Genomic DNA, 26,173 nt, shown 5'->3' on the forward strand with positions numbered 1-26,173 from the left:
ACTCAGGGACACATAATTGTTACTCAGGGACACAGAATAGTTACTCAGGGACAGACACAGAATTGTTACTCAGGGACACAGAATTGTTACTCAGGGACACAGAATTGTTACTCAGAGACACAGAATTGTTACTGAGGGACACAGAATCGTTACTGAGGGACACAGAATTGTTACTCAGGGACACAGAATTGTTACTCAGGGACACAGAATTGTTACTCAGGGACACAGAATCGTTACTCAGGGACAGACACAGAATTGTTACTCAGGGACACAGAATTGTTACTCAGGGACACAGAATTGTTACTCAGGGACACAGAATCGTTACTGAGGGACACAGAATCGTTACTCAGGGACACAGAATTGTTACTCAGGGACACAGAATTGTTACTCAGGGACACAGAATCGTTACTCAGGGACAGACACAGAATTGTTACTCAGGGACACAGAATTGTTACTCAGGGACACAGAATTGTTACTCAGGGACACATAATTGTTACTGAGGGACACAGAATCGTTACTGAGGGACACAGAATTGTTACTCAGGGACACAGAATTGTTACTCAGGGACACAGAATTGTTACTCAGGGACACAGAATCGTTACTCAGGGACAGACATAGAATTGTTACTCAGGGACACAGAATTGTTACTGAGGGACACAGAATCGTTACTGGGGGACACAGAATTGTTACTCAGGGACACAGAATTGTTACTCAGGGACACAGAATCGTTACTCAGGGACAGACACAGAATTGTTACTCAGGGACACAGAATTGTTGAATTAAAGAGTATGTCAGACAACACGCAGAGGAGTGGCAGAGGAGGCAATGTTTCAGGAGCGAGCAGATGTGGCAGCAGAGGAAGGGGTCGAGGCAGCACTAGTCGCAGCCAGAGGCCAGTGCTCCCGGTGTCTTCCAGCGGTCGTGTCTCCACCGACAACCCTGCCGTCATCGATTGGTTGGCTCGGTCGTCTTCCTCTTCCCAGGTCACCTCTGACACCTACAAACAACGGTCGGTGTGTACGTCAGACACAACCGTTAGTTGGCATGGCCCGGGAGCAAGCCCACTGAAATCACGTGTCCTCTACCTGCCCCTGTCCTTTGGTGTTCCCTCACCAAGCGAAGTATCGCATGCTGTGGGCTCAGCCCCACTGTACAGTGAGGAAGAGCTAACAGAGGGCGGTCAGGAACGGGGGGAGACATCCGCCTCTTCAGCAGCCAGGCGAAGAAGTACTGGCAAGTAGAGTGGCTCTGTAGCCGGTCTAGAGACAGGTCTGTCTCCTGACCCACACGCAGCCGAGGGGGCTAGTAGTGAGGCGGAGACCCTAATTGATGATGATGAGGCTGATCGCACTTGGCAGCCTCGTCGTCATCAGGCTATTGCTTCCGCATCATCAGGAGAAGAGGGTGCCAGCTTGGCAGCGAGCAAAACAGTCGGTGGGTTGCCCAGGAGGCAGCAGGGTCGCAGCAGTGTCAGTGGAGGCAAACGGCCACGGAGTAGAGCACCAGCTCCACTGCAGCCTACCACCACGGCCAGTAGTGGTGCCGGTGTGCACGGAGGAAGTAGCAGTCAGCCAGTGAGGAGTATCGGGGGCAAAGTTTCCTACTCGGCGGTGTGGCAATTTTTCGTCAAGCCGCCCGAGGAAGTAAACGTAGCCGTATGTCGACTATGTGGCCAGAAAGTCAAGCGTGGCCAGGGGGCCCATGTTGGGACTACAGCGTTGCGTCAGCATATGCAGCGTCGCCATTCGGTGGCCTGGGAAAACCGTGATAAAGATACGGCGGTTCTGCCTGCCCCAGCCCCCGCTCCATCACCCGCTCCGTTACTTGCTCCGTCACCCGACGTCAATCGCCCTCTATCAGCCAGTCAAGGCTCCAACACCTCTGCTGAGGGGAGTTGTCGCTCGTTGGCATCTTCCGCTCGTTCAGATGCTCCTTCTCCTGCTACTCCTCTTCACGGATTCCGTCAGCAGTCTTTCTTGGAATCCGTTTCCAAGAGACAACAGTTTGCGAGCACGCACCCGACGGTGCAGAAGCTGAACGTCCTCCTGTCCAAGTTGCTGGTGCTGCAGTCCCTCCCTTTCCAAGTGGTGGACTCAGCACCTTTCCGAGAAATGATGGCTTGTGCCGCGCCGCGGTGGAGAGTGCCAAGCCGGCATTTCTTCGCCAAAAAGGCAGTGCCAGCCCTGCATTCACATGTAGAAGAGATGGTGGGCCAGTCTTTGAGCATGTCGGTCTCTGCCAAAGTGCACGGCAGCGCCGACGTGTGGAGCTGTAACTACGGTCAGGGACAGTACATGTCATTTACGGCCCACTGGGTGAACGTGGTGCCGGCACAGCCGCACCAGCAACTTGGACAGGTCACGCCGCTTTTGCCTCCACGTTTGCACGTCCTTGGTCCAGCAAGCATGTCCGCCTCTACCACCTCTTCTTCCGCCGTGTCCTCAGCCGCCACCCCCGTGCCAAGTCCCATTACCCGACCGGCATATCACATGTGCAGGGCGCAACGGTGTCACGCTGTGCTGCACCTGGTATGCCTTGGCGAACGTAGTCACACAGGGGAGGAACTTCTGAGTGTAATGAACAGAGAAATCGACAGATGGCTGTCTCCGCGCAAACTGAAAATCGGAACCATGTTGACCGACAACGGAAAGAACATGGTGTCTGCTCTGCGTCAAGGAAGGTTGTGCCATGCGCCATGCATGGCTCACGTGTTCAATCTGGTTGTCAAGCGGTTCCTAAAATCCACCATCCCACTGCAAGACATCCTTAAAATGTCACGTAAACTTTGCATGCATTTCAGCCATTCCTACACCGCAAAGCACACCCTCATTGAGCTGCAGCGGCAGAACGGAATTCTACAGCATCGCCTGATCTGCGACGTTGCAACAAGGTGGAATTCAACCCTACACATGTTAGACCGCCTTTACGAGCAGCGAAAGGCCATCACCGATTTCCTGATGTTACAAGCGGATAAAGGTACTCCCCTGTGTAACTTCGATGTCAGCCATTGGCAGCTCATGCGTGACACCTGCCGCTTGCTCAGGCCCTTTGAGGAGGCCACGCTATTCGTGAGTCGGCAGGACTATGGGATGAACGACGTCATTCCTCTGTTGCACGTCCTGGAACAAATGCTGTTAACAATGGCTGGTCAGGGTGCGGTAGACGTGGCGCACAGATCTCAACGCCACATGACCCCTGTGGGGGCAGGACAGGAAGAAGAGGAGGAGGTAGAGGAGGACATTGGTGCTCAGGAATTATTGAGTGAAATGGGTGGTTTTTCCACTCAGCGGACAGGAGTGGAGGAGCAGGAGCATCTGGTAGAGGAGGAGGAGGAGACAGAGGACCCAGACGCACCGTGGCAGTATGCTGTGGAGATGGAGGCAGGGAGTCCCTCGCATTCCTTGGCACAAATGGCCCATAGCATGCTCGGTTGCTTGCGTAGCGACAGCCGAATAATAACCATCAGACAGAGGGATGACTTTTGGCTGTCCACCTTGTTGGACCCTCGCTACCGTTCCAAAATGGTGGCCTTTTTCACACCTGCTGAGAGGGAGGCCAAAATAACGTACTATAAAAACCACCTATGTAGTCAGTTGGTCTCTGCCTTTCTGCGCCAACGTCCATCCTCAGACACTGTGGGCCCTGTGCGCTCGCGTTCCGCTGCCATGGCAGCAGGGGAGGGGTGGGGTGGTAGGAGCAGTGGCAGCTCCACCAGCAGCGGCTGCCTCAGTCTGCAGTCGATGATGAGTAGCTTTCTTCACCAGCGCAGTGAGGAAACTACTAACCAGCCGCAGCAGCAGCAGCATCAGGTGGACCTGGAGCAGGACCTCAAACAACAGGCTTGGGCCTACTTGGACAGCACCCTGCCAACCAAGGTAGACAATCCCCTTGACTACTGGGCAACGAAACTTGACCTTTGGCCCCAACTAGCTGAATTTGCCCTTGAAAGGCTGTCATGCCCGGCCAGTAGCGTGGCATCGGAGCGCGTGTTTAGTGCGGCAGGAGGTATTGTAACTCCGCGGAGGACACGACTGTCCACCCAAAGTGTGGAGAGACTCACGTTTGTGAAAATGAATCAGGCGTGGATTAGTCTGGATTTCCAACCACCAGTTCCTGACACAACTGACTAAATCCGCCATGAATCATACCCCAAACATGTTATTATTTTTAACATAGGCCTCTGTATGGCCTTCAATTTAAGCTGCTTACGCTTCGCCACTCTGCCATGGGCCCCTGTACCGCCTCCTCTTGCTGCTGCCAGGTCCAGAGTGTGTCATGGGTCCCTGTACGGCCTCCCATTGCTGCTGTCTCCATCGCCACACTCTGCCATGTGCCACTTTCAGGTCTCCTCACACTGCTGGTGGGTTCCATTTTGTCATAGGGTGCTGGCAGATTACGGGCCTCCCATTGCTGCTGCCAGGCCCGTAATCTGCCATGGGCCCCTGTACCGCCTCCTCATGCTGCTGCCAGGTCCAGAGTGTGTCATGGGTCCCTGTATGGCCTCCCATTGCTGCTGTCTCCATCGCCACACTCTGCCATGTGCCACTTTCAGGTCTCCTCACACTGTTGGTGGGTTCCATTTTGTCATAGGGTGCTGGCAGATTACGGGCCTCCCATTGCTGCTGCCAGGCCCGTAATCTGCCATGGGCCCCTGTACCGCCTCCTCATGCTGCTGCCAGGTCCAGAGTGTGTCATGGGTCCCTGTACGGCCTCCCATTGCTGCTGTCTCCATCGCCACACTCTGCCATGTGCCACTTTCAGGTCTCCTCACACTGCTGGTGGGTTCCATTTTGTCATAGGGTGCTGTATGGCCTCCCATTGCTGCTGCCAGGCCCCTAATCTGCCATGGGCCCCCGTACCGCCTCCTCATGCTGCTGCCAGGCCCGTAATCTGCCATGGGCCCTTGTACCGCCTCCTCATGCTGCTGCCAGGTCCAGAGTGTGTCATGGGTCCCTGTACGGCCTCCCATTGCTGCTGTCTCCATCGCCAGACTCTGCCATGTGCCACTTTCAGGTCTCCTCACACTGCTGGTGGGTTCCATTTTGTCATAGGGTGCTGTATGGCCTCCCATTGCTGCTGCCAGGCCCCTAATCTGCCATGGGCCCCTGTACCGCCTCCTCATGCTGCTGCCAGGCCCGTAATCTGCCATGGGCCCCTGTACCGCCTCCTCATGCTGCTGCCAGGTCCAGAGTGTGTCATGGGTCCCTGTACGGCCTCCCATTGCTGCTGTCTCCATCGCCACACTCTGCCATGTGCCACTTTCAGGTCTCCTCACACTGCTGGTGGGTTCCATTTTGTCATTATGTGCTGGCAGATTACGGGCCTCCCATTGCTGCTGCCAGGCCCGTAATCTGCCATGGGCCCCTGTACCGCCTCCTCATGCTGCTGCCAGGTCCAGAGTGTGTCATGGGTCCCTGTACGGCCTCCCATTGCTGCTGTCTCCATCGCCAGACTCTGCCATGTGCCACTTTCAGGTCTCCTCACACTGCTGGTGGGTTTCATTTTGTCATAGGGTGCTGTATGGCCTCCCATTGCTGCTGCCAGGCCCCTAATCTGCCGTGGGCCCCCGTACCGCCTCCTCATGCTGCTGCCAGGCCCGTAATCTGTCATGGGCCCCTGTACCGCCTCCTCATGCTGCTGCCAGATCCAGAGTGTGTCATGGGTCCCTGTACGGCCTCCCATTGCTGCTGTCTCCATCGCCACACTCTGCCATGTGCCACTTTCAGGTCTCCTCACACTGCTGGTGGGTTCCATTTTGTCATAGGGTGCTGTATGGCCTCCCATTGCTGCTGCTAGGCCCCTAATCTGCCATGGGCCCCCGTGCCGCCTCCTCATGCTGCTGCCAGGCCCGTAATCTGCCATGGGCCCCTGTACCGCCTCCTCATGCTGCTGCCAGGTCCAGAGTGTGTCATGGGTCCCTGTACGGCCTCCCATTGCTGCTGTCTCCATCGCCACACTCTGCCATGTGCCACTTTCAGGTCTCCTCACACTGCTGGTGGGTTCCATTTTGTCATAGGGTGCTGGCAGATTACGGGCCTCCCATTGCTGCTGCCAGGCCCGTAATCTGCCATGGGCCCCTGTACCGCCTCCTCATGCTGCTGCCAGGTCCAGAGTGTGTCATGGGTCCCTGTACGGCCTCCCATTGCTGCTGTCTCCATCGCCAGACTCTGCCATGTGCCACTTTCAGGTCTCCTCACACTGCTGGTGGGTTCCATTTTGTCATAGGGTGCTGGCAGATTACGGGCCTCCCATTGCTGCTGCCAGGCCTGTAATCTGCCATGGGCCCCCGTACCGACTCCTCATGCTGCTGCCAGGCCCGTAATCTGTCATGGGCCCCTGTACCGCCTCCTCATGCTGCTGCCAGGTCCAGAGTGTGTCATGGGTCCCTGTACGGCCTCCCATTGCTGCTGTCTCCATCGCCACACTCTGCCATGTGCCACTTTCAGGTCTCCTCACACTGCTGGTGGGTTCCATTTTGTCATAGGGTGCTGTATGGCCTCCCATTGCTGCTGCCAGGCCCGTAATCTGCCATGGGCCCCCGTACCGACTCCTCATGCTGCTGCCAGGCCCGTAATCTGTCATGGGCCCCTGTACCGCCTCCTCATGCTGCTGCCAGGTCCAGAGTGTGTCATGGGTCCCTGTACGGCCTCCCATTGCTGCTGTCTCCATCGCCACACTCTGCCATGTGCCACTTTCAGGTCTCCTCACACTGCTGGTGGGTTCCATTTTGTCATAGGGTGCTGTATGGCCTCCCATTGCTGCTGCCAGGCCCCTAATCTGCCATGGGCCCCCGTACCGCCTCCTCATGCTGCTTCCAGGCCCGTAATCTGTCATGGGCCCCTGTACCGCCTCCTCATGCTGCTGCCAGGTCCAGAGTGTGTCATGGGTCCCTGTACGGCCTCCCATTGCTGCTGTCTCCATCGCCACACTCTGCCATGTGCCACTTTCAGGTCTCCTCACACTCACTGCTGGTGGGTTCCATTTTGTCATAGGGTGCTGTATGGCCTCCCATTGCTGCTGCCAGGCCCCTAATCTGCCATGGGCCCCCGTACCGACTCCTCATGCTGCTGCCAGGCTTGTAATCTGTCATGGGCCCCTGTACCGCCTCCTCATGCTGCTGCCAGGTCCAGAGTGTGTCATGGGTCCCTGTACGGCCTCCCATTGCTGCTGTCTCCATCGCCACACTCTGCCATGTGCCACTTTCAGGTCTCCTCACACTGCTGGTGGGTTCCATTTTGTCATAGGATGCTGTATGGCCTCCCATTGCTGCTGCCTCCACCGCCACACTGTGGCTCCACACTCTGGTTTTGGCCCCGTGACTGCCCAAATGAGTGAAGTGTGTGGTGTGCGGTGATTCTAAGATCGACGGCACTCATCTGCATGTCATACTGACTGACAGTATTATTTCTCTTCCCCAGCAGACTCCAAGGGCATTTAAATTAAAGGTACAGTGTTCTGCACTAATATAAAGGCTCTCTGAAGCCTAGAAACACCCTTTTTATAAGGTAAATTTGCAGCGAATATATTCGACGCGAATCAAATTTATTCCTCGAATTCGCCGAATCAGCCGAATCAAATTTTTAAATACTTCGCTCATCTCTACTGACCAGCCTAGCCTCTGTATAGGAGAGTGCGTCCGTCAATATCACAATTCAATTCGATATTGGTGAAGGTATGGTGATATTTCCCTTTTTACTATCTGCCATCTCCCTGCCACATTTCTACCTGCTGCCTGGACTCATTTGCCTGTCTCTGCCAGCCAACTGAACTGACCCTGGCTTGTTCATCAAATATGTCTCTTCCTGCCATCTGAACTGACCTCAGCCTGTTAAGCGACCATGATTTTTGCCTGACACCTGGACTGATCTTTTGTCCTGCCACTATAGCAGTAGGATTTAAGACAACACAGGGATTGTCTGGACCAATCCTTTGACCATGTCTCTGCTTGGCACCAGTACTGACACATCTGCACATCCCACTGGCTATGTTCTTGCGAAACACCAGTGCCACCCATCCTCTGCAGACAACTACAGTACTGAAACCACAGGTACTCTTTAGCTTACCCTTTGTTCAACCTGTTGTACTTTCTGGGCAGTGAACATAGTGCTCTGTGGGCAATCACGTAACAGTAGGTAGTCAAGTGATGGAGAGTGTAATAAGGCTGAAGTATTATGGGTGGAACTGCACATGGGGGTGCATACTACAAAGGTAATAATAGGAGTTTGTTATAGGCCTCCCAATCTTAATGAGGAAGTGGAAACTCAGCTCCTTGCACAGATCAAAAGGGCTGGGACAGGGATAATAATGGGGAATTTTAACTATCCAGAAACTGACTGGAGAAATGGTACTGCAGAACAGTTGAAGGGCAAACATCTTTAAACCTACTACAAGAGCCCCTACTAGGAATGATGTTCTGCTGGACCTGGTAATCTCAAACCATGCTGAGCTTATTAAGAATGTCCATATAAAAGAACATCTGGGTAGCAGTGACCATAACATGATTTCATTTATTGTTAGATGTAAACAGCAAGCACATACAGGAAAAATAAATGTTCAATTTCAAGAGAGCTAATTTTCCAAGGCTGAGAGCTGCTCTCCAAGATTTAGACTGGGAGGGAATATTGGCATCACTGAACACAACACAGAAATGGGAGTTCTTTAAAAAAGACTGTATGTGAACACACTGCAAAATATATTCCCATGGGCAACAAGTTTAAAAGGCTAAAAATCAAACCTATGTGGCTTACGGCCAAAGTTAAAAAAGCTATAGATAATAAGAAAAGATCTTTTATTAAATATAAACATGAAGGAACACTATCATCGTTTAAACGTTACAAAGAGTATAAAAAAAATGCAAAAAGGAAATAAAGGTCACAAAAATTGAAAATGAACGACAGATTACAAAAGATAGCAGGACCAACCCCAAAAAATTCTTCAAATATATTAACAGTAAAAAGGTCCGGTCCGAGCATGTAGGCCCTTTACAGAATCATCTAGAGGGGGTGACTGGGGACAAAGAGAAGTCAAATTTATTAAATACCTCCTTTAGCTCTGTGTATACAAAGGAGCATGGGGGAGCTCTTGTCCATAATGGGTGTGGTACTGACACAGCTCCAGATGATCCACATTGGCTCACAATTGATATGATCCAAAAATATTTAGACAGAATAAAGGTGAATAAAGCCCCTGGACTGGATGGCATACACCCACGGGTCCTTAAAGAATTGAGCTCTGTCATTTCAAAGACATTGTTCCTAATTTTTAGGGACTCTTTAATGACTGGCATAGTACCACTGGATTGGTGTAAGGCCAATGTGGGGCCAATATTTAAAAAGGGGTCAAAATCTTTACCAAGTAATTATAGACCTGTTAGTGTAACTTCTATAGTTGGGGAGATACTGGAGAGTTTAATAAAAGATCACATAGATGAGTTCTTACTGGAAAAAAATATTTTAAGCAACAGACAGCATGGATTCATGAAAGACAGAAGGTGTCAAACAAATCCGATTTCTTTTTATGAGGAGGTGAGCAAAACCCTGGACAGAGGGGTGGCAGTGGACGTGGTATACTTGGACAGAGGGGTGGCTGTGAACGGTGTATACTTGGACAGAGGGGTGGCTGTGAACGGTGTATACTTGGACAGAGGGGTGGTGGTGGACGTGGTATACTTGGACAGAGGGGTAGCTGTGGACATGGTATACTTGGACAGAGGGGTGGCTGTGGACGTGGTATACTTGAACAGAGGGGTGGTGGTGGACGTGGTATACTTGGACAGAGGGGTGGCGGTGGACATTGTATACATGGCCAGAGGGGTGGCTGTGGACGTGGTATACTTGGACAGAGGGGTGGTGGTGGACGTGGTATACTTGGACAGAGGGGTGGCGGTGGACGTGGTATACTTGGACAGAGGGGTGGCGGTGGACGTGGTATGCTTGGATTTTGCAAAAGCGTTTGACACAGTTCCCCACACACGGCTAATGTGTAAGGTAAAGTCTACAGACTTAGAAAAATCTGTATGTAAATTATAGAAAACTGGCTAAAAGATTGTATTCAAAGAGTAGTGGTTAATGATTCATACTCTGAATGGTCTAGGGTGTCAGTGGGGTACCACAGGGTTCAGTGTTATTAGTGGGGTACCCCAAGGTTCAGTGTTGGGATCCTTACTTTTTAATATATTTATAAACAATATAGGGTCTGGGATTATAAATCCCATTTCAGTCTTTGCAGATGACACCAAGCTGTGCCGGGGAATAACGTCCTTACAGGATGTCTCCAACTTACAAGCCGACCTCAATGCTCTGTGTAATTGGGGGACTATGGGGCCAATGAGGTTTAATATTGATAAATGTAAGGTTCTGCACTTGGGAGCTAAGAATATGCATCATACATACTAGGGGGGGTACAACTGGGGGGCAATGGTGGAGAAGGATCTGGGGGTTCTGATAGATCACAAGTTTAATAATGGCAGCAATGCCAAGCTGCCAAGTTTCTAAAGCGAGCAAAATCCTCTTTTGTATTAAAAGAGGTAAAGAGGTATAGAATCCAGAGGGAGAGATATCATTTTACAACCCCCCCCCCCCAGTACAAATCATTAGTAACACCTCATCTGGAATATGCAGTTCAGTTTTGGGCTCCAATTCACAAAAACAACATTGGGGAACTGGAGGAAGTACAGAGAAGGGCAACTAAACTGATACGAGGCATGGAGGAGATCAGCTATGAGGAAAGATTAGAGGAACTGAATTTATTCTCTACTGAGAAGTAGATTAAGGGGGGCTATAATCTCCATGTATAATACATAAGGGGGGATATGATCTCTATGTATAATACATAAGGGGGGATATAATCTCCATGTATAATACATAAGGGGGGATATAATCTCCATGTATAATACATAAGGGGGGATATGATCTCCATGTATAATACATAAGGGGGGATATGATCTCTATGTATAATACATAAGGGGGATATGATATCCATGTATAATACATAAGGGGGATATGATCTCCATGTATAATACATAAGGGGGGATATGATCTCCATGTATAATACATAAGGGGGATATGATCACCATGTATAATACATAAGGGGGATATGATCTCCATGTATAATACATAAGGGGGATATGATCTCCATATATAATACATAAGGGGGGATATGATCTCCATGTATAATACATAAGGGGGGATATGATCTCCATGTATAATACATAAGGGGGGATATGATCTCCATGTATAATACATAAGGGGGGATATGATCTCCATGTATAATACATAAGGGGGGGATATGATCTCCATTATAATACATAAGGGGGGATATGATCTCCATGTATAATACATAAGGGGGGATATGATCTCCATGTATAATACATAAGGGGGGATATGATCTCCATGTATAATACATAAGGGGGGATATGATCTCTATGTATAATACATAAGGGGGGATATGATCTCCATGTATAATACATAAGGGGGGATATGATCTCCATGTATAATACATAAGGGGGGTATGATCTCCATGTATAATACATAAGGGGGGATATGATCTCCATGTATAATACATAAGGGGGGATATGATCTCCATGTATAATACATAAGGGGGGGATATGATCTCCATTATAATACATAAGGGGGGATATGATCTCCATGTATAATACATAAGGGGGGATATGATCTCCATGTATAATACATAAGGGGGGATATGATCTCTATGTATAATACATAAGGGGGGATATGATCTCCATGTATAATACATAAGGGGGGATATGATCTCCATGTATAATACATAAGGGGGGTATGATCTCCATGTATAATACATAAGGGGGGATATGATCTCCATGTATAATACATAATGGGGGGATATGACCTCCATGTATAATACATAAGGGGGATATGATCTCCATGTATAATACATAAGGGGGGATATGATCTCCATGTATAATATATAAGGGGGGATATGATCTCTATGTATAATACATAAGGGGGGATATGATCTCCATGTATAATACATAAGGGGGGATATGATCTCCATGTATAATACATAAGGGGGGTATGATCTCCATGTATAATACATAAGGGGGGATATGATCTCCATGTATAATACATAATGGGAGGATATGACCTCCATGTATAATACATAAGCGGGATATGATCTCCATGTATAATACATAAGGGGGGATATGATCTCCATGTATAATACATAAGGGGGGGATATGATCTCCATGTATAATACATAAGGGGGGATATGATCTCCATGTATAATACATAAGGGGGGTATGATCTCCATGTATAATACATAAGGGGGGATATGATCTCCATGTATAATATATAAGGGGGGATATGATCTCCATGTATAATATATAAGGGGGATATGATCTCCATGTATAATACATAAGGGGGATATGATCTCCATGTATAATACATAAGGGGGGGATATGATCTCCATGTATAATACATAAGGGGGGATATGATCTCCATGTATAATACATAAGGGGGATATGATCTCCATGTATAATACATAAGGGGGGGATATGATCTCCATGTATAATACATAAGGGGGGATATGATCTCCATGTATAATACATAAGGGGGGGTATGATCTCCATGTATAATACTTAAGGTGGGATATGATCTCCATGTATAATACATAAGGGGGGATATGATCTCCATGTATAATACATAAGGGGTATATGATCTCTGTGTATAATACATAAGGGGGGGATATGATCTCCATGTATAATACATAAGGGGGGGATATGATCTCCATGTATAATACATAAGGGGGATATGATCTCCATGTATAATACATAAGGGGGGGGATATGATCTCCATGTATAATACATAAGGGGGATATGATCTCCATGTATAATACATAAGGGGGATATGATCTCCATGTATAATACATAAGGGGGATATGATCTCCATGTATAATACATAAGGGGGGATATGATCTCTGTGTATAATACATAAGGGGGGGATATGATCTCCATGTATAATACATAAGGGGGGGGATATGATCTCCATGTATAATACATAAGGGGGGATATGATCTCCATGTATATTACATAAGGGGGGATATGATCTCCAAGTATAATACATAAGGGGGGATATGATCTCCATGTATAATACATAAGGGGGGGATATGATCTCCATGTATAATACATAAGGGGGGATATGATCTTCATGTATAATACATAAGGGGGGATATGATCTCCATGTATAATACATAAGGGGGGATATGATCTCCATGTATAATACATAAGGGGGGATATGATCTCCATGTATAATACATAAGGGGGGATATGATCTCTATGTATAATACATAAGGGGGATATGATCTTCATGTATAATACATAAGGGGGGATATGATCTCCATGTATAATACATAAGGGGGGGATATGATCTCCATGTATAATACATAAGGGGGTGGGATATGATCTCCATGTATAAATACATCAGTGGTTCATATAGTGAACTCGGTGTAGTTATTCCCTCTGAGGTCATTACAGAGGACAAGGAGGCGCTCTTTATGTCTGGAGGAAAAGAAATTTAATCTCCAAACATGGAAAGGTTTCTTCACAGTAAGAGCTTTGAAAATCTGGAATAGACTCCCTCCAGAGTTGGTTGTGGCCAGCTCAGTGGATTGCTGTAGGAAAGTCCTGGATTCTTTCTTGGATACACAGAATATAACTGGATATAACATTTATAGGGAAAGTTGATCCAGGGAATATCCGATTGCCTCTCGGGGGATCAGGAAGGAATGTTTTTTCCCTGCAGGAGCAAATTGGATCGTGCTTTGCTGGGTTTTTTGTCTTCCTCTGGATCAATTGTGGGAGTAGGATTATAACTTTTTTTTTCTTTCTTTTCTTTTCTTTATGGTTGAACGGGATGGACTTTTGTCTTTTTTCAGCCAGACTAACTATGTAAGAAATTACAGTAGGTGTGTAATTTATACCCATAGAGTGCCTAAAGATGCTTATTGGACGTGGGGCCCCTCTATGTGGCTAGGCTGTGAAAAACTCTCACACATGTGGTATTACCATACTCAGGAGGAATAGCAGAATGTATTTCAAAGTGTAATTTTAAGTATTACAATGCTGTGTATTAGAAATATCTTATTAATTGACAACTCTGCGTTAAAAAATACATTTTCATGTTCATTCCTCATTTTCCAAAAACTTGTCGCAAACGCATGAAGTCTTCAGAAGACTTCCCATGACCCTTATAAGATACCTTGGTGTGTTTTCTTTCTAAAACGTGGTCACTTTATGGGTGTTTTCACTGTCCTGATGCTCCAGGGCTTTCAAAAATGCAATAGGCAGTCAAGAAATGAGATCTGTAATTTTTGCCCCTAGAACCCCTAAAGGTGCTTATTGGATATGGGGCCCTTCTATGTGGCTCAGTTGTGAAAAAAATCTCACACGTGTAGTATCAGCATACTCAGGAGGAGTTAGAAAATGTGTTTTGAGGTGTAATGTTAAATATGCCTGTGCTGTGTATTATAAATATCTTACTAACTGACAACTTTGCATAAAAAAATACAATTTAATTTTCTTTCCTCATTTTCCAGAAACTTGTGGCAAAAAATGAAATCTTTAGAAGACCCCACATGCCTCTCAGAAGATACCTTGGTGTGTTTACTTTCCAAAATGTGGTTATTTCTGAGTGTTTCCACTGCCTTGGTACTTCAAGGCCTGCAAAATTGTGATAAGTAGTAAAAATAGTACACGTATAATTTTTGCCCCTAGAACGCGTAATGGTGCTTAAAGGTGCTTATTGGATTTGGGACCACTCTATGTGGCTAGGCTGTAAACAAGTTTTCACACATGTAGTATCAACATACTCAGGAAGCGTAGCAGAATGTGTTTTGACCAGGGGCGGACTGACCATTTGGGAACTCGGGCACTGCCCGAGGGCCCTGGGTCAGTAGGGGGCCCCATGAGATGCCCCTGGTACCTATCATAGGCTTTTTTGGGTGTGGTTTGAGTGTGGGCAAGGACACAAGGGCCCCATGATCCCCTATTGCCCGGGAGCCCCATGAGTTGTCAGTCCGCCCCTGGTTTTGAGGTGTAATTTTAAGTATGCCGATGCTGTGTATTAGAAATATCTTACTAATTGACAACTTTGCATAAAGAAATACATTTTTATTTTCTTTCCATACTTTCCAAAAACTTGTGGCAAAAAATTAAGTCTTCAGAAGCCCCACATGCCTCTTTCCAAAATGTGGGCATTTTGTAAATGTTTCCACTGTCCTGATACTCCAAGGCCTCCAAAACTTTTATAGGTAATCAAAAAATTAGATGTGTAATTTTTGCCCCTAGAACGCCTAACGATGCTTATTGGATATGAGGCCCCCCTATGTGGCTAGCCTGTGAAACAGTTTCACACGTGTTATCGCCATACTCAGGAGGAGTCAGAGAATGTGTTTTGGGGTGTAAATGTAAGTACGCCTATGCTGTGTGTGAGAAAAAACTTGTTAAAATTACAACTTTGTGAAAAAAAAATAGATTTTTCCGGCTTTCATCACGTTCCAAAAAATGTTGGCAAAAAATTACAACTTCAAAAAACTTACAATGCCTCTTATTAAATACCTCAGACTGTCTACTTTCCAAAAAGGGGTCATTTGGGGGGTATTTTTACTGTCCTGGCGTTTTAGGGCCCAATTTGGACCTTGTCACTTAGGGGTGGACACACTTTTATTGCCAGCGGTTTAGACATTAATGGCGGTGTGTTGAGTTATTTGAGGGGACAGCAAATTTCCATGTTATACAAGCTGTACACTGACATTGTAGCAAAGTGTCATTTCTTCAGTGTTGTCACATGAAAAGAAAGAATCAAATATTGACACAAATGTGAGGGGGGGAACTCACTTCTGGGAAATACTGTATATACCATGGTTTGTGAACTCTATAACTTTCAGACGGACTAAATAATATATACTTTTTCGGGTTACTTTTACCAAAAAGGGTAGCAGAATACATTTGGTCAAAATTTATGAAGAAAGCATATTTAATCGCAAAATGTGATTTTGAAGAAAAACATGTTTTTTTTTCACAATTTTCAATATTTTTTGTTTGTATAGCAAAAAATAAAAAAAACCCAGTGGTATATAAATACCACCAAAAGAAAGCTCTCTTTGTCTCAAAAAAATTGTAAAAATTTCATTTGGATACAGCATTGCATGCCAGAGTAATTATACTTCAAATTGTGACCGTGCTGAAAACTGAAAATTGGTCTGGACTGGAAGGGGGTGAAAGTGTCCGGTCTTGAAGTGGTTAAACATACAATTATGTTCTAAAATCTTGATGAACAGCATACGGGAGTTGAGGCAAGAATGCAGGAGGCATCAGACGGATAACAAATGAGTGCAGCTGAGCAGGACCTGCAACACTACTGCACGCGTCAACAGGATTACATCTCTCATAGTCAAAACCTAAAACAAAAATTCCTTGATAAAGGGTATTTGGAAACTTTAGTAGAGACAGTCTATCTGTACTACAGTATCTTGAATCTGCTGAGAATACTGACATCATACCAATCAACAATGGGGACTCACAACCAATTAGATTTACAACTCAATTCCCTACTCAATTTAGACAAATAGAGCCTATACTACAAAATCACTGGCCTATTCTTCTTGAGGACCCCCACCTCAAAAATTCTCTAACTAATAAACCGAAGGTCTCATACAGATGAACACGAAATATAAAAAGCAGAATTGCTCCCAGTAGATACAACAGTAAAAGCCACTTTAACAACCATACCCCCACTTTCCTCGCCCTGAAAGGCATGTACCAGTGCCAAAAGTTGAGGTGCCTCACATGTCCAGCATTGACAAAAGGACTTCACCCACAAAGATGCCACTTATGTGATACCCCATTTTTTCAACTGTTCCACCTAATTTGTGGTGCATTGTCTGTCCTGCCCTTCTGGTAAGCTATATATAGGCAGTACAATGTGCACCTTGAAAAAGAGATTTGAGGAACATCAGAGGTTCATTGAAGAGGGTTCTGATAAACACAGTGTCCCAAGGCACTTTTACAGAATATCATGGAAAATCTTCTGAGGGTCTGTCAGTTTGAATCCTGAAAGCCATTCCTCGCATCCATCCTCCACAGAGTGTTTTAAGGAGAACCTATTGGATTTATACATTGAATACTTTAGCCCCTGGTGGACTGATTGAGGAACTCAAAGTCTACACTGTTCTATAATTCGGCTTCAAACTCGTTACCCTATACATCAGTGGTCTTGTATTTTATCATATAATCTCCTTAATTGGACACTGTTAGTATGTACAGTATGTACTCCAGATTAATGTTCTAATATAATTCCAGACCAGCCTATATGGTTACACTATTATTACTATTTAGTCTGCTATTTTCATTACTTTTCTGCTTGTCATTTTTTCCTTTCCTCTTTCTTGATAACACATGAGCAGTCTCTAGTGTTTAATGAATGAATTGTTCACTCTTACCCAGGACCCTTAAGGTCTTATCATCATGACCCATATTGAATTTGCCAACAAATTGTAAGTAATTCAGCTCATCACTAATTAACTATTACTAGTTGTAACATATAACACCTTTTTTAATATATTAATGTATTTCTTATTGTCTTACAATGTCTCATTAGTATTTTATTTGCCTTTTATATTAGTTTTTTAAACTAGTTCTTTACATTTTTCATCATCCTTGTACATGTTAGCGCATTATGATGTAAGTTGGGGTGCCTCCTCATTGTCTGTATCCGAGTGCGTTCTTCTCACAGCTCCTGGGCATAAATACCACAGTAAAGATGGCTCCCCTTATGGCCTGAAGAAGGAGCATGCATGCTCCGAAACGCATACTGTCCCCTCTGCTTGCTGACCCGGAGGTGACGTCATCGCTCAACCTACGGCGTCTCTCAGCCTTAGACCATCACATGGACTGCTGGATTCCATCAGCACCACCACAGGCTCACCACTTTGGTAGCAGAGACTCCCAGTGGGTCCACCCGGATTTGTACAGCAGAACTTACATCTATACAAGTGCAATCTCATTCTATTTCTGTGAGTTGCCAACTTTTAGCCATTAAAGTTATTACCTATTGCTACACTTAGGTGCGCTGTTCCCTTGTGTATCCACCTTAATGTTGAACCTCACCTGAACGCGGTCCTGCCTTGTCCCAGGCATTAGTGAGCGTGTACACCAGAGAAGAGAGTAGAGGCCTTCATGTGCACGAGTGAGGGGGTGCCCTACTCACAAGCTCGAAACTGGGTTTGCAGTGTTAGCCAGACATCTGAGTCTCCAAACAGGAAGTATAACCAAAAAGAGATATACAGAAGATATAAAAAGTCTACACCCCCCCTGTTAAAATGTCAGGTTTCTGTGATGTAAAAAAATGAGACAAAAATAAATAATTTCAGAACTTTTTCCACTTTTTAATGTGACCTAAAAACTCTACAACTCAATTGAAAAACAAACTGAAATCTTGTAGGGGGGGATGTAAACTAAAATAATATGGCTGCATAAGTGTGCACACCCTCTTATAACTGGGGATGTAGCTGTGTTCAGAATGAAGCAATCACATTCAAAATCATGTTAAATAGGAGTCAGTACACACCCACCATCATTTAAAGTGACTCTGATTAACCCCAAATGAAGTTCAGCTGTTCTATTAGGTCTTTCCTGACATTTTCTTACTCACATCCTACAGCAAAAGACATGGTCCGCAGAGAGCTTCCAAAGCATCAGAGGAATCTCATTGTTAAAAGGTATAAGTCAGAAAAAGGATAATTAGGGAATTTCCAAGGCATTAGATATATCATGGAAGAGTAAAGACAGTCATCATCAAGTGGAGAAAATATGTTCCATTACAGTGACATGACCAAGAACTGGATGTCTCTCCAAAATGGATGAAAAGACGAGAAGAAAACTGGTCTGGGAGCCTGCCAAGAGGCCTACAACAACAATAAAGGAGCTGCAGGAATATCTGGCAAGTCCTGGCTGTGTGGTCCATGTGACAACAATCTCCCGTGTCCGTCATATGTCTGGGCTATGGTGTAGAGTGGAAGACGGAAGATTTTTTTTACAAAGAAAAACATCCAAGCCCGGCTACATTTTGCAAAAACACATCTGAAGTTTCCCAAAAGCATGTGGTCTGATGACACCAAGGCTGAACTTTTTGGCCATAATTCCAAAAGATATGTTACCAGTCAATATCGGCACAAAACCTTCACGCTTCTGCTAGAAAGCTCAACATGAAGAGGAACTTCATCTTTCAGCATGACAATGACCCAAAATATGCATCCAAATCAACAAAGGAATGGCTTCACCAGAAGAAGATGAAAGTTTTGGAATGGCCCATCCAGAGCCCAGACCTGAATCCGATGGAAAATCTGTGGGGTGACAGATTCTGACAGATTTGACAGAAATCTGACAGATTTGGAGTGTTTTTGCAAGGAAGAGCGGGCAAATATTGCCGAGTCAAGATGTGCACCAAATTGTGACAGTCCACCACCACAAGCACTAAATAAACTCACCAGAGCTATAACAAACAGAAGCATATGTTGCTCTGGGGGTGATGGTATAATCGGAGTAATGAACCATTCATGGATGTATCTTCACGGAGTAATATTCTGCAGAACCCAGCTGACCAATTTCAATGATGCAATGCTTTGTAATTAAATACCACTGAGGAAATCCACTTCTCCAAGGGATCACTTTAATCGTATCCAAAAGGGTAATACCAGACACTCGGAAGAAATGACAAGAATTTCATGGTGCAGTATTTAAAAACCAGCTTCATTTATTATGCACTCATTGCACTTACTCAAAGAGGTGTCCCAGCTGACACCAGCATTAACAGCATATAGGAATCACAAGACAAGGAACCCAGCCACTCGGCAGATTCACAGTAGATCGCTGGGAAGTGTAATGACATCACATCAATCAAGCCCCGCCCTACGCGTTTCGTCATCGACGTCCTCACGGAGCGGATGGATGTGAGACGTCGCAACCCCATTAAATATGCACTGTACTGGGAACGATCAGCTGTCATCAATAGAGGATCAAGCAACGAACAGCCTCAATGATGACAGATGTCCGCAATAACAAAACCGCATAACACATACGATCTTTTGAACATCAAAGGGCAAAAAAGAGGAAAAAGGAAATATAATCAAATTATATAAAAAAAATATATATATAATCAAATAATTATAAATAAAGGGCCAGTCCAAATGAGAAAAAACTGCACTATCAAAAACATATCTAAAAATCTCTCCGCAGTGATTTAAAGGGCCAGTACAAATATAAAAAAAAAAAACTATATATAAAAAAGGGGAACTCTACCTTACAAAAATTATATATAAAATAAATTCTTTATTATAAATAAAATTAAAATGAGAATAAATCACATAGCCAATTGATGTCCAAAATTACAATAAATATAAAAGTAAACTCAAAAGTTTGTGAGAAAACAATTCAAATCAATATCAATATTCAACCCATAAGGTTGTAAAGAATTTAACTCATAAATCCAATACGTTTCTTTTTTGGATATTTCATTAACTAAATCAGAGCCCCTCCAATGGGGTTTCACCATCTCAATTCCATAAAAGGTAAGTAGACTTGGATCACAATTATGTACTAATTTAAAGTGTTTTGACACACTGGGGTTTATTTACTAAAGCTGGAGAGTCCAAAATCAGACTCCCTTCTGCATAGAAACCAATCAGCTTCCAGGTTTCATTGCCAAAGCTTCATTGAACAAGCTGAGGTTAGAAGCTGATTGGTTTCTATGCAGAAGGGAGTCTGATTTTGGACTCTCCAGCTTTAGTAAATAAACCCCAATGTGTTTATCAAATCCTTTTTTTATATTTCTTCTTATATTCCTTTGGTGCACTTTTTATTCGGATTTGTATCACACATCTCAATTTGGACTGTTTTTTTGGGCACTTTTATTTTTATTACTCACTTTGATAGTATTTATATTTTTCTGCTCACAGGTATAATTGTAATATCTATTTACTAGCGCAAATTATTTTTGTGTTGTTTTTACACTGTATTTATTTTATGGTGGATTTTGCAGCTGGTATATCAGTTAGTGACCCACATTTTTTCCATAGGCGCCATTATATTTACTTATTTATCAAGTCAAGATGTGCCGTGCTGATAGACTCCTCCCCAAAAAGACTGAGTGCTGGAATCACATCAAAAGGGGATTCAACAAAGGATTAGTGTAAAGGTGTGCACACTTATGCAACCGTTAGTTTTTTATTTTTACTTCCCTCCACCTAGAAGATTTCAGTTTGTTGTTCAACTGAGTTGTACAGTTTATAGGTCACATTAAAGGTGTAGAAAGTTCTGAAATGATTTATCTTTGTCTCATTTTTTTTACATCCCAGAAACCTGACATTTTGACAGGGGTGTGTAGACTTTTTATAGCCACTGTAAAACAGTTTACAAACATAAAAATGTAAAAAAACAAATACACAATATTGCATGGCAATGTACCACACACCGCTTGTAATGACACCGCAAAGCACTGAGAAAATGCATCTGTGTTTTTGTCTATTGCAGTGCATGGTAATGCCGCACTGTGAATTGTGATACACTGCATAACATAAATGCACTATTGTGTGTGGCAATGTGTTGTGTTACAAAAATGATGCATATCCAATTTTCATTTTGCTGTAGCGTGTTGGCAGCCCATACAAATGAGTAGGCAGCCTGTATGCAAAGCTAGTTAATGCATGGCCTGATGCAGGTTAGATGTGAGTAGACCTTTACAGTTTCTGTTTAACCATTAGCCGCCCGGCCTATAGCCGTTTGGTGGCCGCAAAATGCTTCGGATTTCCGGGTGGACACCATTTGCAGTTTTCACGCTTGCAGAGCCGCGCAGCGGCGTGATCTGTCACCGGCCGTGCACCTCGGACACGGTCGATGACAGATCTGAGTATCGGCCCCCGTTGCCGGTACCATGTGACCTGCTGTGACCAATCACAGCAGGTCACATGACAGTTGTATACAATGGATGGCTTCATTCATGCCATCCATTGTATACTAGTGCCTAGCTGTGAATGGTCACAGCTGGTCACATGCACATGCCATGTGATTAGCTGTGGCCAAATCACAGCTAAGCACAAAAAAAAAAAAAAAAAACCTCTGAATGAATCGATGTCATTCAGGTAAATGCTTGCTTATAGCAAAGTAATTCTTTGCTATAAGCAAATTGTGTAAAAAAAAAAAAAATACTGATCACTTCCCCAAAGTAGTACAATGTTACAATGTTACTATGGTAACATTGTACTACTTTGGTCATAGTAAAATATGAAAAAAAAATCTTAACAAAAATAAAAAAAAATGTAATAAAAAATTAAAAATAATAAAAAAAAATATATATATATATATATTTTTTTTTTTTTCATACTGTCACCAGTCAGTGTCCCTGTTCACCGCCATGCCAGTTATATGATGACGCTGTACTGCACTGGTGACAGTATGTAAAAAAAAATAGTGAAAATTATTTTTTTAATTTTTTCATTTTCCAAAAAATTATGACAAAAAAATACAACTTCAAAAAACTCGCCATTCCTCTTATGAAGTACGTCGGACTGTCTACTCTGCAAAAAGGGGTCATTTGGGGATATCTGTACTGTCCTGACATTTGGGGGATATCTGTACTGTCCTGACATTTGGGGGATTTCTGTACTGTCCTGACATTTGGGGGGATATCTGTACTGTTCTGACATTTGGGGGATATCTGTACTGTCCTGACATTTGGGGGGATATCTGTACTGTTCTGACATTTGGGGGATATCTGTACTGTTCTGACATTTGGGGGATATCTGTACTGTCCTGACATTTGGGGGATATCTGTACTGTCCTGACATTTGGGGGGATATCTGTACTGTTCTGACATTTGGGGGATATCTGTACTGTCCTGACATTTGGGGGATATCTGTACCGTCCTGACATTTGGGGGATATCTGTACTGTCCTGACATTTGGGGGATATCTGTACCGTCCTGACATTTGGGGGATATCTGTACCGTCCTGACATTTGGGGGGATATCTGTACTGTCCTGACATTTGGGGGATATCTGTACCGTCCTGACATTTGGGGGGATATCTGTACTGTTCTGACATTTGGGGGATATCTGTACTGTCCTGACATTTGGGGGGATATCTGTACTGTTCTGACATTTGGGGGATATCTGTACTGTTCTGACATTTGGGGGATATCTGTACTGTCCTGACATTTGGGGGATATCTGTACTGTCCTGACATTTGGGGGGGATATCTGTACTGTTCTGACATTTGGGGGATATCTTTACTGTCCTGACATTTGGGGGATATCTGTACTGTCCTGACATTTGGGGGGATATCTGTACTGTTCTGACATTTGGGGGATAGCTGTACTGTTCTGACATTTGGGGGATATCTGTACTGTTCTGACATTTGGGGGATATCTGTACTGTCCTGACATTTGGGGGATATCTGTACTGTCCTGACATTTGGGGGGATATCTGTACTGTTCTGACATTTGGGGGATATCTGTACTGTCCTGACATTTGGGGGGTATCTGTACCGTTCTGACATTTGGGGATATCTGTACTGTTCTGACATTCTTGGACCTCAAGAAATTAGATTGGCCGTCAGTACTTCAGGATTGATCAATATTCAGATCTATACCATAGTTTGTGAACTCTATAACTTTCCTACAAACTAAATAATACATCCTAATTTGGGTTATTTTCACCAAAGACATGTAGCAGAATACATCTCGGCCTAAATTTATGAAGAACAATTATTTATTTGCAAACTTTTATAACAGAAACGAAGAAAAATGTTTTTTTTTTCAAAATGTTTGGTCTTTTTTTGTTAATTTAGCAAAAAATAAAAACCCCAGCGGTGATTAAATACCACCAAAAGAAAGCTCTAGTTGTGTGAAGAAAATGATAAAATTTTAGTTTGGGTACAATGTTGTATGACCGCGCAATTGTCATTCAAAGTGTGAGAGCGCTGAAACCTGAAAACTGGCCTGGGCAGGAAGGTGTACAATTGCCCGGTATGGAAATGGTTAAAAACAATTCAGCAATGGCAATTTCCATACATCTACTCTAACAAGTGTATAGAATTTTTTTTTTCTAATCACAGCTATTTCCACACAACCGTATTATTATTCTTTTAAATATCTATACATAGGGGGTATTTAATAAAGGCAGGGACACAATGTGGAGGTCTGTGCAGTCCCTGGGTGATATTTTGTGGTGCCGGAGTAGTGCTATGATAAATAGTTTTGTGTAGAAATAGCTGGAATAAAGAGTTGGCAACAGTTTCTTCTACAAGAGAAATCTTTATATGTAGTTTTAGGTTTAAAATACTTTTGTATATGAAATAGAAACCTTGACAGCCGTATTCTACACAATACACTTCACACACTTTTCACTTTCTTATTTTCAGCCAGTTTATTGTATCCAGTCTCCATTATACAGTTTCTAGTACTCACACATTCAGTTCGAATGTTAATCAGATAAGAAACATATATATGTATATTAATCATGATGCACAATTATAAATGTATACCCACACACACTGTATACAAGCACATACATATCCACGTAAGTATCTATGTAAATAGTCACTTGAAATCCCTTACCTTTCTTCTTTTCACGATAAACAAATCAGAATAGACAACTCTCTGCTTTATCCCAGACTCTCATGTATTTGGTCCTTGGATTCCACATCTTACTATTATTATTATTTAGTAAATGCTGGTATTATGCACAATTTACACCGTTTTTTTGTCCGAGTGCTGACTTCCTTCCTGAATCTTACTCCGTGCTTTCTGCTCAGCGAAAATGATTCTTTTAGTTTCATTCTATTGTAATAACATTCTCGTATGCCGAGGTGTGGATTCTGCAATTCAGCAACTCAACGATTAACCCTTTCACTCTCAGGCCATGTTCTTTATTTAAAATTCAGGTGGTCAGACCGTTTTTGCAATTTTACCCTTGTTTCCTCCTAAAAGCCTACTAAGTATAAAAAATAATACTACATTGAGTTAATAAATGTATTTTATTTATTTCAGGTGCTTATATAGCGCCGTCAATTTCCACAGCTCTTTACATATATATTGTACATTCACATCAGTCCCTAACCCTCAAGGGGCGTACAATCTAAGGTCCCTAAATCACATTCATACATACACATACTAGGGCCAATTTAGACAGGAGCAAATTCACCTACCAGCATGTCTTTGGAGAGTAGGAGGAAACCGGAGTACCCGGAGGAAACCCATGCAGGCAAAGGGAGAACATGCAAACTCCAGGCAGGTGGTGCCGTGGTTGGGATTTGAACCAACGACCCGAGTACTGCCAGGTGGAAGTGCTAACCATTTAGCCACTGTGCTGCCCAATAACAATAACAAATATTTGTACATTTTAAATTGTGTCTTTTAAAAACAAAAATGTGAAAATTGAAAGCACGCAAAGCTATAAATAAGCAACTTACTCTAAAAATCTGGAGGTTATCGTTTTTTAATTACAGCTTTCAAATGTTTTAGGTGTCCGTTTGTGAACCAGAGGTAATAGATCGCTGCTCAGTTCTCCGGCATTCTCGGAGAACAAAGTTCTCCTGTGAATGCAGTTTATGAAGCAGTTCTCCGAACGAAGGAAGAACGGTTTCCAAACGCTGGATAACGGTCTACAAACTCTGAAAAACGGCTCATTTTACTATAATCTCTCCAGATTGTAGTAAAAGATCAGTTTACTAAGCAGAGGTAAATTATCTCTGCTTAGTTTTCGGTCCCTCTGATTCTCCAGCTCTGGGCTGGAGAATCTGGACGGAGAACACAGATCTCCAGAGAAGGGCTGACAGGATCTCCTGAGTGTTATAAACTGTGAATGACCAGAGAATAGCTGAGATCCGTTGAATCGCAGCTATTCTCTGTGTCATAAAAGGACACCTTAGTCCTCATGGACAAGGGGTGCTGTGATAATGCTGGTAACATTAGCTGTGTAAAGTCACATTAAAAACCTGAGTTTTTCAGCTTTGTTTTAGTGTTTTTGCATTAGCATTTAGCGGCATTTTGCCACGATTAGCGGCGGTTTCCCGAGTTTTTCCGTGTTTGCGTTTTTTAGCATTTTGTTTGTAAAAAAAAAACAGAGAAAAATGCCTGTTTGTGGCGTTT

General features: G+C 44.1%; 1 protein-coding gene across 1 annotated transcript in view; it reads right to left on the reverse strand.

Moving 5' to 3' along the window:
* LOC149435836 (interferon-induced very large GTPase 1-like) overlaps nucleotides 1–24,820 on the reverse strand; it is an 87,200-nt gene extending 62,380 nt beyond the window's left edge. The window contains exon 1 of the mRNA XM_089662369.1: nucleotides 24,641–24,820. The gene's annotated coding sequence lies outside the window, so the exon portion shown is untranslated. The remainder of the gene's footprint in view (nucleotides 1–24,640) is intronic.
* Nucleotides 24,821–26,173: the final 1,353 nt, after the last annotated feature.

This window comes from Staurois parvus, unplaced genomic scaffold, assembly GCF_062004578.1.
Source record: "Staurois parvus isolate SC_StPar_1 unplaced genomic scaffold, SC_StPar_1.0 ptg001462l, whole genome shotgun sequence".
NCBI lineage: Eukaryota > Metazoa > Chordata > Amphibia > Anura > Ranidae > Staurois > Staurois parvus.